We start from the raw sequence: 15,978 nt of genomic DNA, 5'->3' as shown, positions 1-15,978 counted from the left end.
GGGTGCCGAGGGTCGGGTCGGGTCGGGCCGGGTCCCACGCGGAGTGGCTGAGGGCGGCGCGGCGCCGAGGACCTGCGCCCGCCGGGGCTGCGGGGGTGGCGCCGGGGCTCGGTCTCCGGCCGGGGTGGGGTGGGGGGCCCTGTCACTTCCCGCTCCTCACCGCCCGCCTGCCCACCGACCCCCCACCCTCTCCCACCCTCCCACCCACCCTCCGCCCGGGCAGCTTCTCCCTCGTGGCGGCAGGCTCCCGAAGCTGGGGCAAAACAGCAGCGGAGGACGAGGAAAAGGAAAGGCTAAGGAGGCAGCGACCCGAGACTCAAGATGGGAATGGACTGAGGAAACGCCGACTCCAATGGCGGCAGCGGCGGCGGAGACGAAGCTGTGCGGACGTCAACGCCTGCGCGGGGCAGGCCGGGAAACCATCCGGCCCGGCCGGGAAGGAGGTGGGGGGAAGGAAAGGAGGATGGGAAAAAACCGACTGGCTGCCCGCTACGTGCCGCGCGCCTGCGCGCTGCCGCCTCGACGGGACTTCACTCACGGCTTGGTAGGTTTTCCTCGCGCTTGGCATGGGAAGAGGTAGAGGGAGGGAAACCAGGAAGTCACATGGGGGTGTATTTGGAGCTGTTGCTACCAGGGTGAGGTCAGCAGGGGGTAGGATGCTGGGCTTCTGTGCCAGATGTGTGTCTGCCGTCCAGAATGCGCCGAACTCAGCCCACAGTGCAACGGGAGGACCCCAGTCCGCTCTGAAGATTGTTCTGAGTCCATTCATGGACTCTTGAGAAGTAGGTTCTGCAGGATCTCATAAGCCCACTAGATAATTTTGCAAGATGGAGAGACTGAGACCCAGACAGAGTGACTTGATCGAGCTCATACAACTAGTTAATGACACACCTGGGACTAAGACCAAGGTCTCTCTGTTTCCAGTCTCCTATTCATTCTCTCAGTTATTGTTGTTTTTGGTGATGGTCTTGGGTGATCGTGAATTGGATTTAAGTGAAGCAGAATTGCACAAAGTCGTCAACCTCACTCCCTCATCCAGTCATGTAAGTCCAGTGGCGAAACAAGAGTCAAGATGACTGGAGATGGCCCGGGATGCAGTGGATGACTGCTGTCTTCAGTGTGTGATCAAGCCCTAAGCACTCCACAGGGAGCCATCTCCAGCCCTCCTGATCTATATCTTGTCACTGGACCCAGATGGCTCTGGAGGAGAAAGTGAGGCTTGTGACTTTGCACAGCCCTCCCTCACCTAAATCTAATTCGCTTGCAAGGCATGGCATCACCTTCCTGATGTAATGGTCATTTTCCAGAATGAAGGACAAACAACAAGCACTCCACAGCACCTGCTTCAGCCCCCTTCATGAAGGCAGTTGGAATAAATTGTTTTCATCTGCCTATTCTGATGGGGGAGTCTTCATGTGCTTGGGTTTGAGGCCTGTTGGTTACCTTCAACCTGGTTTTAGCTCGTCTGCCTAGAGGATATTTTGAGGGTGTGGCCTTTGAGCATTCTACAGCCTCCTGGAGCTACAGGTGAGAGCTAGGTGACAGGTGGATGGGGTGGGGGGGACCAGCCATTTTCAGGGCTGCTCATCCACCATTGGTAGCACCTGTCACCCAGCTCTCACCTGTGGCTCCAAGAAGCTGCAATGTGCTTGGTGGCCACACCTCTGTAAGACTCTAAATTTAATTCTCTTTCTTTTTTTAAATTTTTTTTATTTTATACTTTTTTCTTTATTACCCTATATCCTGTATTTCTTATTTCCCAGTTGCATGTGAAAACAATTTTTTTTAATTTATGTTTTTAAAACTTTGGGTTACAAATTTTCTCCCTTTTTCCCTCTTCACTCACCCTCATTGAAAAGGCAAGCAACAAAAATATGGAACGCTTCACGAATTTGCATATCATCCTTGCACAGGAGCCATGCTAATCTTCTCTGTATCATTCCAATTTTAGGAGATGTACTGCTGAATCGAGCACAATTTAATTCTCTTTCAACTACATTATGTTGCCTTTCTAAGTGATCTGCTGTAAAGGTAGGAAGCATTTATTAAGTGCCTACTGTGTGCCAGGCACTGTGCTGACTACTGGAGATGCAAAGAGAGGCAAAAGAATTCGTGCCCTCAAGGCACAATCTAATGAGGGAGACAATAGGCAAATATTGCCTATTATCTATCTACAGGATAGATAGGAAATAGTTAACAGGGAGAAGGCTCTGAAAATTAAGAGGGGTTGTAAAAGGCTTCCAGTAGGAGATGGGATTTTAGTTGGGACTTCAAAGAAGCCAAGGAGTTCAGTCGTTGGAGTATTGAATAGAGAGCATTCTAGGCATGGGGGACAGTCTAAGAGAACAGCCAGGAGATGGAGCATCTTGTTCGTGGAATAGCCAGGCAGCCAGTGTCACTGGATCAAAGATTAGGTGTTGGAGAGTAAGGTATAAGAAGACTGGAAGGGTATGAAGGGTTAGGTTGTGAAGGGCTTTGAATGCGGAACACATACTTTCTGTAGTTTTTCTATAGATTTCTATAGATTTAAAGTTTACAAAGTACTTTAATTGCAGCAACTCAGGTAGATAGTGCAAGTATTACTGCACCTATTTTACTGAGGTTAAACAATGTCCATAATAGCCTAATTTTAAGAGGCTAAGTGACACCTGTAATTTCCACTCCATCTATTGTGATGATGGCGCTAAGGGCAAGGATGGATTTTTTTGTTTCAGGGATCCAGCTTGGCCTCTGAGGGAGTCCTGGCCCTCCTACAAGGTTTAGGGAGAAAATTCTAGGAATGGGCTTCATTCATTGTACCTTTGGGCAACTTAAGCAGCAACCCTGAGTGGCTGCTTGCTGATTGTGCTTTGTAGTAAAATTGTGGTTTCCCACTTCCAGAGCCTAATACTGAAAAGCTTGTAGTACAAGCTGATCCAAACTGAGGGACTAAAAAGAATTGGAGAGTTTGAATTTTCCACATAGGATTGGGTGCCTCAGAATTGGGACTGAACCAAACTTTATCCGTCATTTTTTCTTAAAAGAAAAGTCTGTCGTCTCCACAGTAACACTCTGAGTTAGAACACTGGTATAGAGTCATTTGGGGGCCATGGAAAACTGAGGGAGGGGCTAAGCCTCTGCTGCCTCAGCATGTGATGAAGTGAAAAAAGCAGAGAACACAGAATCACAAGACCTGGATTCTCTCTGTCCTTGGACAACCTTGGACAAATAACTTCCCTGAGCCTCAGTTTCTTCATCTGTAAAGTGAGGATAATACTTGCCTTGCCTACCTCATAGACCTGTTGTGAAAATGAAGTAAAAAAAATACTTCATAAAGTATTGGACTTTAAACTCTATTAGGGCAGGAACCATGTTATTTGAACTTTTATTTCTACTACTCACCCCAGCACCAAGCATAGTGTTCTGCTTAACAAATGTCTGTAGTTATCATAAAGCATTTAGCCTAAGAAAGAGACAATTTAGGAGAAAGAATTATTTGAAGGGCTGTGGTATATGCTGTAGACTACTGCCTCATGGAACAGAAATGATGGTTAGAAGTTGCAAAGAGATAGATTCTAGAAACATGGAAGTAAAAATTTCCTGATGGATAGAACTTTCTGCAGGTGGAATGGGCTGCCTTATAAACGGGTGAACTTTTTGTCCCTGGAAGTCTCCAAGGAGAGTCTGGGTAGTCATTGGTTGGGTTTGTGGTCCAAACAAGGACAACTTAGGTACAAGTTGGGCAAGGAGACCTTTAAAGTCTTAGCCAACGCTAGGATTCTATGAAAGTATCAGGTCATTTTCCCTTTCTCAAAGAGTTCAGCACCTGGCTTACAGTCTTCCCAGTCTCCCAACTGGGATGTGGAGAACCTACCCTTTGACCACAAGCCTTCTATCTCCTGTTGTGCCTGTCCTTTGAGGGAAGAGGAAAAAGAAGAGGAAAGTTGTTGGGGAACAGGACTTCTTTCTCCTGCTATGCAGATTCAATTTCCATCTCCTCCTGTACCCTTTTCGTGCCTAATTGCTACCCTCTCCTGGCTCTCCTCTTACCTGTCTGACTCTCCTCAGTCTCCTTTGCTGGACCCTCATCAATATCACACCCTCTGTCTAAAGATGTCCCTCGGGGTTCTGTCCTGGACCATGTTTTCTCTATAGTACTCACTTGGTAGTCTTATCAGTTCCCATAGATTTAATTACCATTTCTATGCAGCTGACTCTCAAATCTACCTTTCCTGCCCCAACCTCTCTGCTGGTCTACAATCTCCTACTTCTCTACCTGCCTTTCAGACATCTCAAACTAGATGTCCAGTAAACATCTTAAACTCAGTATATCCAAAACAGAACTCATTATCTTTCCTCCTAAGCCCTCTGCCTCCTACTTTCCCTATTAGTGTAGAGAGCAACACCATCCTCCCGGTTCCTCAGATCAAAACCTAGAAGTCATCCTAGGTTCCTTATATCTCTTACCCCCACCCCCATATACAAGCTGTGGCTAAGGCCTGTAGATTTCACCTTTGGAACATCTCTGAAATAAGTCCCCTTTTCTCCTCTGACACTTCCACCATTCTGGTACAGGCACTCATCACCTAACACCTGGACCATTGCAGTAATCAGCTGATGGGTCTGCCTGCCTTAAACCTGTCCTCAAGCTAATCCATCCTCCATTCAGCCACCAAAATGATTTTCCTAAAGAACAGGTCCAACCATCACACACACACACACACACACACACACACTCAAGAAACTTCAGTGGCTCCCTGTCACCTCCAGAATCAAATATAAAATCCTCTGCTCAGTATTCAAAGCCCTTAATAACTTAGCTTCCTCCTACCGTTCCAATCTTCTTACACCTTATTATCTGCCATACACTCTTCAATCTAATAACACTGAGCTGTTCCACAAACAAGATATTCCATTCTGGGCATTTTCTCTGTTCCCCATGCCTGGAATGTTCTCCCGCTTCAGTTCTCCCTACTGACTTCCCTGGCTTTCTTTAAGTCCCAACTAAAATCTTATCTTATACAAAATGCCTTTCCTAGCCACTCTTACTCCTAATGCTTTCTGTCTGTTAATTATTTCCTATCTTGTAGATAACTTGCTTTGTATATATTTGTTTGCATGTTGTCTTCCCTATTAGATTTTAAGCTCCTTGAGGACAGGGACTGTCCTTTGTCTTTTTGCATTCCCAGTGCTTAGCATGGTGCCTGGCACATAGTAGGTGCTTAATAAGTGTTTATTAGTTGATTGATTTCCTAAGACCCCTTAATGCTAATGCCTTCACTCTGCTGATTATCTCCAATTTATCCTGTATATATCTTATTTGTACATATTTGTTTGCATGTCATCTCTGCCATTAGACTGTGAGCTCCTTGAGAGCAGTGACAGTCTTTTAATCTTCTTTGTATCACCAGTGCTTAGCCTAGGGCTAGGTATATAGTAGGTGCCTAATAAATACTTATTGACTGATTAACTAATTGAGGTCTTTGGATTCAAATACTGTGCTATGTTTGTTTGCTTTGGTATTTTGTGTACCTAGTTTGTTCCATTGATACACTCTTAATACCAGATAGTATTAATGATTATTGCTTTGTGGTAGAGTTACAGATTAGGTACTGGTAGGTCCTCTTGTTCTCTTGTTTTTTTTCCCTTGAGATTGTTGACCTTTTATTCCTCTGGAATCTTGAGTTTAGATTAGAGTTCTTAACCTGGGGTACATGAACTTGTTTTTAAAATGTTTTGGCAACTGCTGTTCAATATGAATGGCTTCCTTTGTAATTCTATGTATTTTATTTCATTCACCTAAAAACATTATTCTAAAAAGGAATTGATTGGCTTCTTTCACCAGACTGCCAGAAGAGATAATCCATGATGCAAAGAATATAAGGAACACTCTGTCAAGACAGATCTTTGGTAGTTTGATTGGGATGACACTGAATAAGTATCACCTGGCCCTTCTTAAAAAGCAAGAGTAAATAACACCTTCTGTGACTTTTCTTCTTTTTCATATTAAATTTTTGTTTCTTTATAAGTACCTTGAGTGAATAGTTAACAAGAACCTGATTTCTTTCAAAGATAATCTGCTGAGGGAATAGTTATCAGTGGCCTCTCTCTTTTACAGAAAACTGCTAAGAGGAAGTAGCTGATGACATCATTCTTCCATAGGAAGAACTGGACAAGGATAGTACTAAAATAGTTTTTGTTATTATAACTTTTTAATGCAGATATGAACCATTCCCACCTTACCCTTTTCCCCTCCTCCCCATCCCCAGCAAGGAAAAGCTTAAAAAAAAATCCACCCTGAATTTGCCAGGTTTTTCCTGTTGAAGCAGAATTTTCTAAATTTTAAAACCCCACTGTGGGTATTCAAGGTGGAAGATGAGGAGGGAATAAAGAACCTGGAACAAAGGTCAAGCCTATTTTGAATACAAATGGGTCACACTGGACCAGGACTGGAGGTCAGAAGAGAGACTGTTGATGATGATGTTGGAAGTTAGATTGCAAAAGGCTGAGAAGTGAGTGAAAGAAGTTCAGGCAACAAGTGCAGACATGCTGACTATTCACTGTGCTGCTGCTGTCTCTCCCATATAAGTACATCCACTATTTTCAATCAACACACGGTTCAAATAAAAATATACAAAAATGAGGGTAAGATGATGAATATGCTTCTACTTCTGGGGTTTGGCAGAAGAGGAACATGCTGTCCCTGGGGTGAAGAGTGGCTCCCTGCCAGAGCTAGCCTGGCTTGCTAACTATTTCTCTTGCTCTCAAAGGCCCTAGCTGCAAGAGGAAAGGGCTGGGTCCCTGCATTGGGAAGGTAGGTGTTTATGTCAGTGCACTAGATGCCAATTGGATCCTGAGATTGGAGGGGTTTGAATCTATAATGGTTTCTCTGAATACAAGCCCACAAACTGTCCCTGGCGATCAAGCACCAGGGTGTTGCTGCTTTGAGACCCCCTCCAGTGCTGACTCACTGTGACCTGATCCCAATCCCAGGCTACCGAATAGCCGAGACTCACTTAGCCCTCCACTGGAGGTTAAGACAATTCCATATCTTTTCTCCCCTTTTAAGCCTAGGCACCTGTGTCCCAGCTTAGAGGTTTCAATATTGAGGCAAAAGAGGAGGAAAGAGACCACTTCTCCCCCTACCCCCCCAATCACTGTCCCCACACTTTGGGAGATAGCATAGTACAATCAAAAGCATGCTATCTTTGGAGTCAGAGAACCTAGTTTCAAATCCTCACTATGCCACTTACTATCTTTGTGACATTGAACAAGTTAGTTAACCTCTCTGGCTCTCATTTCCCCAACATCAAGGTCATCCACTGCATCCTGAGCTACTGAACTTCAGTGACTGGAAGAGAGGGTGAGGCTAAAGACTTTGTACAGCTCTGCCTCACTTGAGTCCAATTCATGGGCAAGTCAAGACATCACCCCAAGGTGCCATGAGTCCTCTTCAAAAATGAAGGATGAACAACAACAATAACAACATTTTCCCGACTGCAAAATGAGCTTGGACTAGATGACCTCTAAGATCCCATCTATTATTCCCTTCAATCCAGTCCCTCCAACCTCCCACTCAGAAGCCACCTGCTCCTTACACTATGCTGTCTGGAATGCTTGTTCCACAAGTAACAAACTTATTTTCATCTTACATCCTTCCAACCTCTGTTTCTCATTGAGATGTGGCAAAGGAGCTTAGGAGAGAGATTAGGTAAGGATACGTAGAGCTGGGAGCCATCTACATAAAGAAGCAACTGGGTGTAGTGGAGAGAGAGCCAGCCTTGTAGTGAGGGATACCTGGGTACCATTTCTCCCTCTAACATGTTCTGTGTGCTCTGAGCAAGTTGTAAAACCCCTATACTATCTCACTTCACAATCTCATCAGTTCTAAGAGGTTCAATTATCAGCCCTAGGCAGATGATCTCCAAATCTATATATCTTGCCCTGGACTCTTCTGAGTTCCATTGCTACGTCACCACCTGGCTTTTAGATGTCTCAAATTGGATTTCCCATAGGCACCTCAAACTTAACCTGTACAAAACATGCCTCTTATCTTTCTCCCCAAGCCCTTCACTCTTCCCAACTTCCCTATTACTATCAAGGGCAGCCAGGTAGTGCAGTGGATAGAGCACCAGAGTCAGGAAGACCTCAGTTCAAATCCATTCCTCTTGTCTGTGTGACCCTGGACAAGTCACTTAATCTCTGCCTCAGTTATCCCATGTGTAAAATGGGGACAATAATAGCACCTACTACTACCAATTCATTCCTAACTTTTCCCTTTCCCTCACTACTTATATGTAAACAGTTGCTAAGTCTTGCCTATTCCATTTTCATAACACCACTTGTGTTTTTCCCCATCTCTCTACTCATACAACTACTAGCCTAATTCAGGCCCTCATCACCCCTCACCTAGATTATCACAAAAACTCATTGGTCCCTCTGCTTCTGCACTCCCCTCTACAATCTATTCTCCACATACTTCCCAAAACTCAATATTCCTAAAAACACAGGACTGACTGTCATGTCCCTACTCAAGAAGTTGTATTGGCTCTCTATTGATTTCAGGGTAAAATATGGACTCCTGTTCATTATTTAAAGACTTTCACAATCTGAGTCCAGTCTATCTAGGCTAATTTTATAGTACAGAAATAATATTAACAACATTAATATTAATATTATCCTTTATCAGTTCTTACTGTGGAAGAATGATGTCACAACACCAGCCTCACTGCTCTACTTGCTCTTTCCCATGCATATCCTTCTACTGCCGCCATGTCTTTGTACAAGCTGGCACATGTCAGGAATGCTCTTCTTCCCCACCTCTTATAATCCCCAGCTCCTTCAAGGCTTAGCTCAAGTGCCATCTTCTATACAAAGCTCATCCCAACCTCCCTTCTCATGGTTACTTCATGTTTACTTTGTGCAAATCTTGTGTTTGTCTGTAAGTGTGTATTTCTTTCCACTTTCCACCAATAGCACGTAAAGTCCTAGAGGCAGGAAGTTTTGTTTGTCTTTGTCCCCCCAGAGCCAAGCACTTTGCCTGTCATGCAGCTGGTACTTAATAAATGCTTGATAATTTAAAATGTGGGTTTTAGTATTGCTGATTAATGGTTTCAGAACATCTTTTGATCATCCCTCAAAACAAGGAATCCAGTTTTACCTACTTGCCCACAAGGAAAACCTCACTTTCATTTGAATTTGTCAGGGAAATAGGAGGAAAAAGGGAGAAGGGCATGAGGGGAATAAGAGGGATTAGTCCTTAGCAAAATAAACTCTAAGGATATACAAAATTATTTATATATCTTTTTGATATGGCAAAGAATGGGATTTGAAGAGGGACCCATCAATTGGGGAGTATTTGAACAACTTGTGGTGTATATATCTTATGAAATACTATTGTGATGTAAGAATTGATGAAGTGGATGTTTTCAAAAAACCTAGGAAGACTTATATGAACTGATATAGAGTGATGAACTGAAACTGGAGAAAAAATTATACAATGACGATAATACTGTAAAGACAAACAGCTTTGAAAGGTTTAGGAAATCTAATCAGAGTAATAACCAACTATGCATCTTTGTAATGGCTTTTCGTTTTCTTTCATTCTTAGTGAGGAAATAGGAGAAAAAAGAGATGGATTTTTTCTGATTAAAAAATGTTTACAAAAGTACCTTCTACATGCAAGGTGTTGTCCTTGGCCATGGAAATGGAAATGGCCATGGAAAATGAAACAGTCTCTGTCCTAGAAGAGCTTACATTCTCTCTGGAGAGATAACATGTCCATATATGTGTATACATTTGGGAGAGGGTATCCTCAGGGCCCATGCCACAGCACCTTATGTATAGCAGATGTGTAATAAATGTTTGTTGATTTGATTTGAATAAAATATAGGCAGTTTCAACCTACTTATACACTGAGTTTCAGGCTTCATATGTTAACTATGCTTTATAGTGGTTCAGAGTTTCATTGAACACCTGGTAAATGGGGACTCACAATAGCATAACTTTATATTTTCAAAAATCCCCTTTTCTTCCATTTAGGTCAATCCCACCTGTTCCCATGCTCCAGGCCTCATAGTTTCTACCCTAACCTAGATGTCATTGAACTTTAAAAGTTGGGAATCTGGCACTGGAAAAGAAACCTACTGTGTCAATGAAAAGGAAACTTCTAACCAGTTTGGGTTATGCATCATTACTTTTATGCTCTCTCTCTCTTGAGCAATATAGTCATGGAAAGGTTAGCTTCAAATGAGCCTGTCTTTCCCAACAAAGCTTTCTGCCCCAGTTTTCTATCCTTATATAACTATTGTAGCTCTGACCACTATGGGGACTCAGAGTTTGGGGGACAGCTCAAGGGACAGAACAATCATTTAGTATCCACAGAGAAAAGGATCATAGTCTAAAGTGGCAGAAGCAAGGAAATGATTACTCTATAAGCATGAACCTGGGGCAATGCGTAGAGTTTAAAGAATTCTGATGTGTGTTGCCCTAAAATATAATCTTTTTAAAAAAAAAAATCCCCACCTGCAGATAATCGCAATGCACAGGGCACAGTTACGTGTGATATTTTCTCTTGATTGTGACACTGCTCTTTTCTGGTTCTCCTACCTAGTTACATTTCTTCCACCTCTTTCCCAACCCTAAGAATGAGTGCCCCCCAAGGTTCTGTCCTTGCTCCTCTTCTCTTTCTCTGTATATACCCTGCCTTGACAATCTCATTCATTTTTATGGCTTCAATAGCACTCTATGCAAGACAACTCCCAAATCTACCCCCAACCTCATTACTCTCTTGAGAGCCAGACCCACAGTTCCAGCTGCCTCCTGGATATCTCCATCTAGATGTCCCATGGACACCTCAAGTTCAATGTGTCCAACACAACTCTATTTTTTCATAAAAACTTCCCCTCATTCCAGATTCCATTGATCTGTTGATGGTGTCACCACACTCCCAAGCATCCAGGTTTGAAATCTACTAAATCTTTTCCGTTATTTCTACTCAACATCACTGCATTCACTCCCTCCTCTCCACTCCTTGATCAATGTGACAGTAGTTTAATTCCTTATCCCCTTTTGTCTTATCTTGAGAAATAGCCTTCTCACTGGTCTCCTTGCCTCTATAGCCTCCTCTCTCCATTCTTCATACCAATGCCAAAATAATCTTCGAAGTGTACAGATATAACTATGTCACTCCCCTGCCCCCTAATTTTCAAAGCTTCTCTGTTTCCTAGAGGGTAAAGCCCAAAGTATTTGGCCTAGTATAGGCTCTATATCTCAGCAGTCTTTCCATTTGTATTTCAGGTTACTACCCTACACACGTTCTATGTTCCATTCAAACTACACTTTTAGCCACCCCTAGTTTTGTTTGTGTTTGTATGCAACCTTCTCAGTTTATTCGTGAAGATTATCCTCCATGCCTGTTTTGCACTCTCTCCATAACACATCTGTTGAAACTTCTTCAAGGTCCTACTTGGGGGCCACTTTTTCCATGAAGACTTTTTTGAGCTCTGGCATCACCACCAGCTGAAAGTAATCTATTCATCTGCAAATATCTCAGCAATTTCTCACTACATCCTTTTTTATTTACATTATTATACTTTGTAGCATAATTATTTGTGTATATAACATCCTCTACTATCAGATTATAATTTCCTTGTGGATAAGAATTGTGTTTTATTACATCTTTGTTTGACGGGTGCTTCCTGGGGAACATTTGTGGTAATATTTCTTTAGAGACCATCTGATGGAGGACAAGCAGAGCTCCCAGTGTACTGGCTCAGCATGCTTTGTGATTACAAAGTAATTGGTTCCTTGGTCCCATGATGGTGGTCAAGAAAGGCTGCATCAGTTTAAAAAATAGAGATAGTTTCTAATTTCTCCTCTTTCTTTTTATCTCTGGAGTGTGTAGAAGTAATTCTCTCTCTCCCCTAGGCTTCCTATGAGGGCTGAAACACAAAGGTGGCTCAACTTTTCCCCCTTCCCCCAAAAATGGCGAATTGATCACATATGGTAGCTAAAAGATTTGCTGGCTTAGGCAAGCTTGAGACTGGATCTCAGACCCTGACTGTCTTTTGTGCTTTGCGTGTGGGTTTTTTTTTTTCTGCCTGATTATAGGTGATTGAACAGTGAACCCAGAATTGAAGTGTCTAGCCTTGCAGGCAATCTTGTAAAAATCCTAGGGCCCTTGGTCAAACTAACTGGTGGCAAAGAGAGTTTCCATATCATAGAAGGTAACTACTGATGGAGGGAGGAACTTAACTTTTGGCCTGGCTTGCCAGAAGATATAGACCTATAGGGGACTGTTCAGTCAGTGCAGAGTCAAGGTGAAATATCAAATGCCTATTCAGTAGTTCTGCAAACTATATCACACCTTGATGTTTTAAGTATCAACTTTCTGGGATAATATAACAAAGCTACATTAGCTAAAAGAAAGTTTTTTAAGTCTTTTGTTACTATACATTTGTAAACATCTGTGTTAAACATTTCTTCTATCTCTCTATACTGATGATTATCAAATCTACTTATTCAGCCCTAATTTTCTCCTAACCTCCAGACTCTCATCTCTGGCTGCCTACTAGACATCTCTAACTGGAAGTTCCATAGACATTTTAAACACAATATACCCAAAACTGAAGTCATTATCATTTTTCCTAAATATTACCCCCTTTTGAACTTGCTTATTATTGTTTTCTCAAGAGAAATTCTGAGAGACAAAAGTCCTGAGCATGATCCATTTATTAGCAAAGCTAGCAATTGCCAATAAATAGGATCAGTGGCCTCTCAATGACCAAAGACCCCAAGTGAGACCTGACACAGTCTAGTATAGTGATTAACAAGATGACTACAAAATCTTGAGCAGCATAGGTGTGTCTTCTTCTGATTAGCTATAAAGTAAAACCTGTCACATCAGCTTGATATTACAACATTTGGACCTCCCCTTCTGAAACCCCCTTTAATCATAAATAAGACATGTGATTTGGAGAATTTGGGAATTGCCACAGCAACTTAGATTGCATCAGCTTAAGCTTTATATTAGCAAATTTCTCTGGAATGTGGGTAAGGGGTGAAGTTACAAGGATGCAGGTATAAGTCACAAGACAAGGGTGGAAAAATAAGTCACAAGAATAGAATCATTACCCAAGTGACTTAAGGTTACCTGAATAAACTTGCAAGGGTAAGGAATAGAGAGGGGGAATATTAAATCTAGCTTGATTAAGTCTTAATAAAATAGAATTAAAAATCAATTTTCAATTTCACAATTCCCTCCTTTGACTCTTGAGCACCATGCCACTCATGAATCACTTAGCATAATTAAAGTTACAAATCAAAGGACAGAAAAAATCATGTATGTGTGTCACGAATCAATTTATCAAAGCCAAAAGTCAATTATGAGGCCTAGGGCTAGGAGAGCCCTATGATGTGACACAGGCCTCTTGACAGAGACATGAATTAGTATCTCTGCTTATTCTAATCCTATAACCCCAATATATGGGAATAAGGACTAAAGAAATTTTATCTCAGATATTCTACTTTAATAGGACTAATTTGAGAGAGAATGATCCCCAAAACCATCAGCCTTAATCTTATTCATCCCTTGGTCTTTGAGACCACCTGTGACTGATACATTGACAAATTACATTGGGGACAGTCCTTTTCAGTAAGTAGGCCTTACAGAGACAGAGGCACATGGAGAAGGAAAGAAAGGGAAAGGCAAACATTAAGTCTCCTTCCTAGTAACCCATTCCCAATGTCTATTTCATCAGTACATCATATCTTAGAGCTCATATTCTTATGCAATCATTTGGTTTCTGAAAATATCTCCTCTTGGGCATTCTGGAATAAGCATGTCTGTCCCCAGGGCAGCTCTGAAAGGCGGGGCTTCTTTTAGATCTGCTTCTCTGATTCAAGTTACTTGCAGAGATTCTTAGATATTTTTGCTATAATCTTTTGCAGAACAGACCTCAATATAATTTAGTACACCCTCCTAAATTTAGTTTCATAATAACCAACTCAAGTATCAGGCACTCATAATTCACTCAAAACTCCAGAGAATTTAAGGTTTTACATCTCACCTGCTATAACCTAAACCTTGTACTTGATATGGACACCGCTATCAACAGGCTAAAAGGAGAATCCTAAAAAAAAATCCATGCGATCCTGTCTTATAAGGTGAGCCCTTCTGGATAAAGATTAATATTTATCAAAGTAGATATATAAGCTAGGGTACATAAAAGGAAAAACTTCAGTTTTACTATTTATAATCAACCTGTGATATAAGTTAGCAAACCTTTATGCTGTTGAGAAATCAAAACCTAAACATTTTAAAATATCACAGAAGAAAGGGTTCTGAAACTCTAAGTTAAGTTTTAAAAATAAATACTCCATTTAATTTTGAAAAATTTTACATTACATCATTATCTTATATATTGAAATCTACTGATCAGTTATAACTTGCATTTTGTGAGTTTATTTGGAAAATAATATAATCACTTTGGCTTTAACTCTGTTACACAACAAATGAAACGTGTACACAAGGTTTTTCAAAGCTTTCCTTATGCTTCCACCGCCCTCTTCTTTTTGTTCAATATCCCCCATTTGTACCTGAGGCTACTACCACTTCTCCCCATCTCCCCCACCCCAATTGTTCCAGCACCTCCCAGGGGGCAGTATTGCCCACTTTGGTAACCTCTGCTTTAGGATATAGAAATGACTATAATCTTAGATTGAAAACAGTGAGATCTTATAAACTTGCTTCCCATAGCAGTGAATAGGTGCTAAAGAAATGTAAGAACAGGATTCAATATATTAAAAAAAATTATAGCTTAATTTTGTTCTAATTAGAGAGATTTGCTGTAAAAGGAAGAAGCAGAGACATGACTATAGCAGTATCAATAATGATCTTCCAGACCCAAGTCCAAGGGCCCAAAATGATTCAACGTATGCATAACAGGATAAAGCGTCTGTAGGTCTGTTTGATTTTAGGTAAGAGTCACAGTTATCTGTCATGCAACAAAATTTCTACCTCATTTGCCCATAGTCATACTCAGGATTAACCAGGGGGGAAATTTCCTGTTCAAAAAATGAAGTAATACAATAGGGAAACCAAATCAAGAGGATAGGATCCTGTGTGATCCTGGGCAAATCACTTGACCCTGATTGCCTTAAAAAAAAAGGATTAGGTTGGATTAAAATGTAACTATAGTATATATTAATTCAGATATAACTCCATAATATTAATAATTACAAATCATCACATGAATTAGTTCTATATTATGAACAGGTATTCAAATCCCCTCCCAACTTTTCAAGAAGTATGTGTAATAGGGGATGGGATCACATTCTTCTTAAATAAAGTCACAAATTCTTTCACAGGGATAAGGTTTAATAACTTTGCTCAACTTGGCAAGTTCATAAAGAACCAGATATTTACAAGGTCTCTCTCCCTCTCACTTCTTTTTCACAAAGTAAGCAATTATTATTTTTCCTTTTAAAATATACCCAATTCAATACTTGATAGGTAGGTCCCACAGTATAACAATGCTGCCTAATAATTAATGATTTCACAAATTAAAAAGGGTTAAATTCCTTAATGACTTAATTTAATATCCTCTTTAATAGCATTTCTCAAATCACGGTTTCTCAAAATTTACAGGAAAATTTAGAAACACAATAATATGCACAATATCATGAATTTAAAAAAACTTAACACTGATCAGATTATATTAATTTAGTTAAATACCTTTCCAAATTATTTTGCATAGAAAATCATTCATTCTATCCCAAGTGGCTTTTAAAATCACAGTCCTTAAATTTAAACAAAAAATCACAATTCATATAGTTTGGAAAGGCATTAGTACAAAACACATTTCATTAAAGACCCAGAAAGACAATGAAAAGATAACATATACACAGGTCAAATGAAATTACAAAGGACAAATGAAACTCAGATAACTAGGATAGATAGATAGATAGATAGATAGATAGATAGATAGATAGATAGAT

The 15,978-nt window shown here is 41.0% G+C and overlaps 1 protein-coding gene and 1 non-coding gene across 2 annotated transcripts in view; one reads left to right on the top strand and one right to left on the bottom strand.

Moving 5' to 3' along the window:
- The first annotated feature begins 487 nt into the window (after nucleotides 1-487).
- BIRC7 (baculoviral IAP repeat containing 7) overlaps nucleotides 488-15,978 on the top strand; it is a 59,842-nt gene continuing 44,351 nt past the window's right edge. Inside the window, 1 exon segment of the mRNA XM_027851167.1 lies at nucleotides 488-544. The gene's annotated coding sequence lies outside the window, so the exon portion shown is untranslated.
- On the bottom strand, nucleotides 1,869-1,975 carry LOC114036797. Its single transcript, XR_003568376.1, has one exon. It is a non-coding gene; the product is annotated as a U6 spliceosomal RNA (small nuclear RNA).

The sequence above is a fragment of the Vombatus ursinus genome, unplaced genomic scaffold (assembly GCF_900497805.2).
Source record: "Vombatus ursinus unplaced genomic scaffold, bare-nosed wombat genome assembly UNPS02000580.1, whole genome shotgun sequence".
Taxonomy (NCBI): domain Eukaryota; kingdom Metazoa; phylum Chordata; class Mammalia; order Diprotodontia; family Vombatidae; genus Vombatus; species Vombatus ursinus.
The sequence above is the reverse complement of the archived record's forward strand: the minus strand, read 5'-3'. Positions and strand labels throughout refer to the sequence as shown.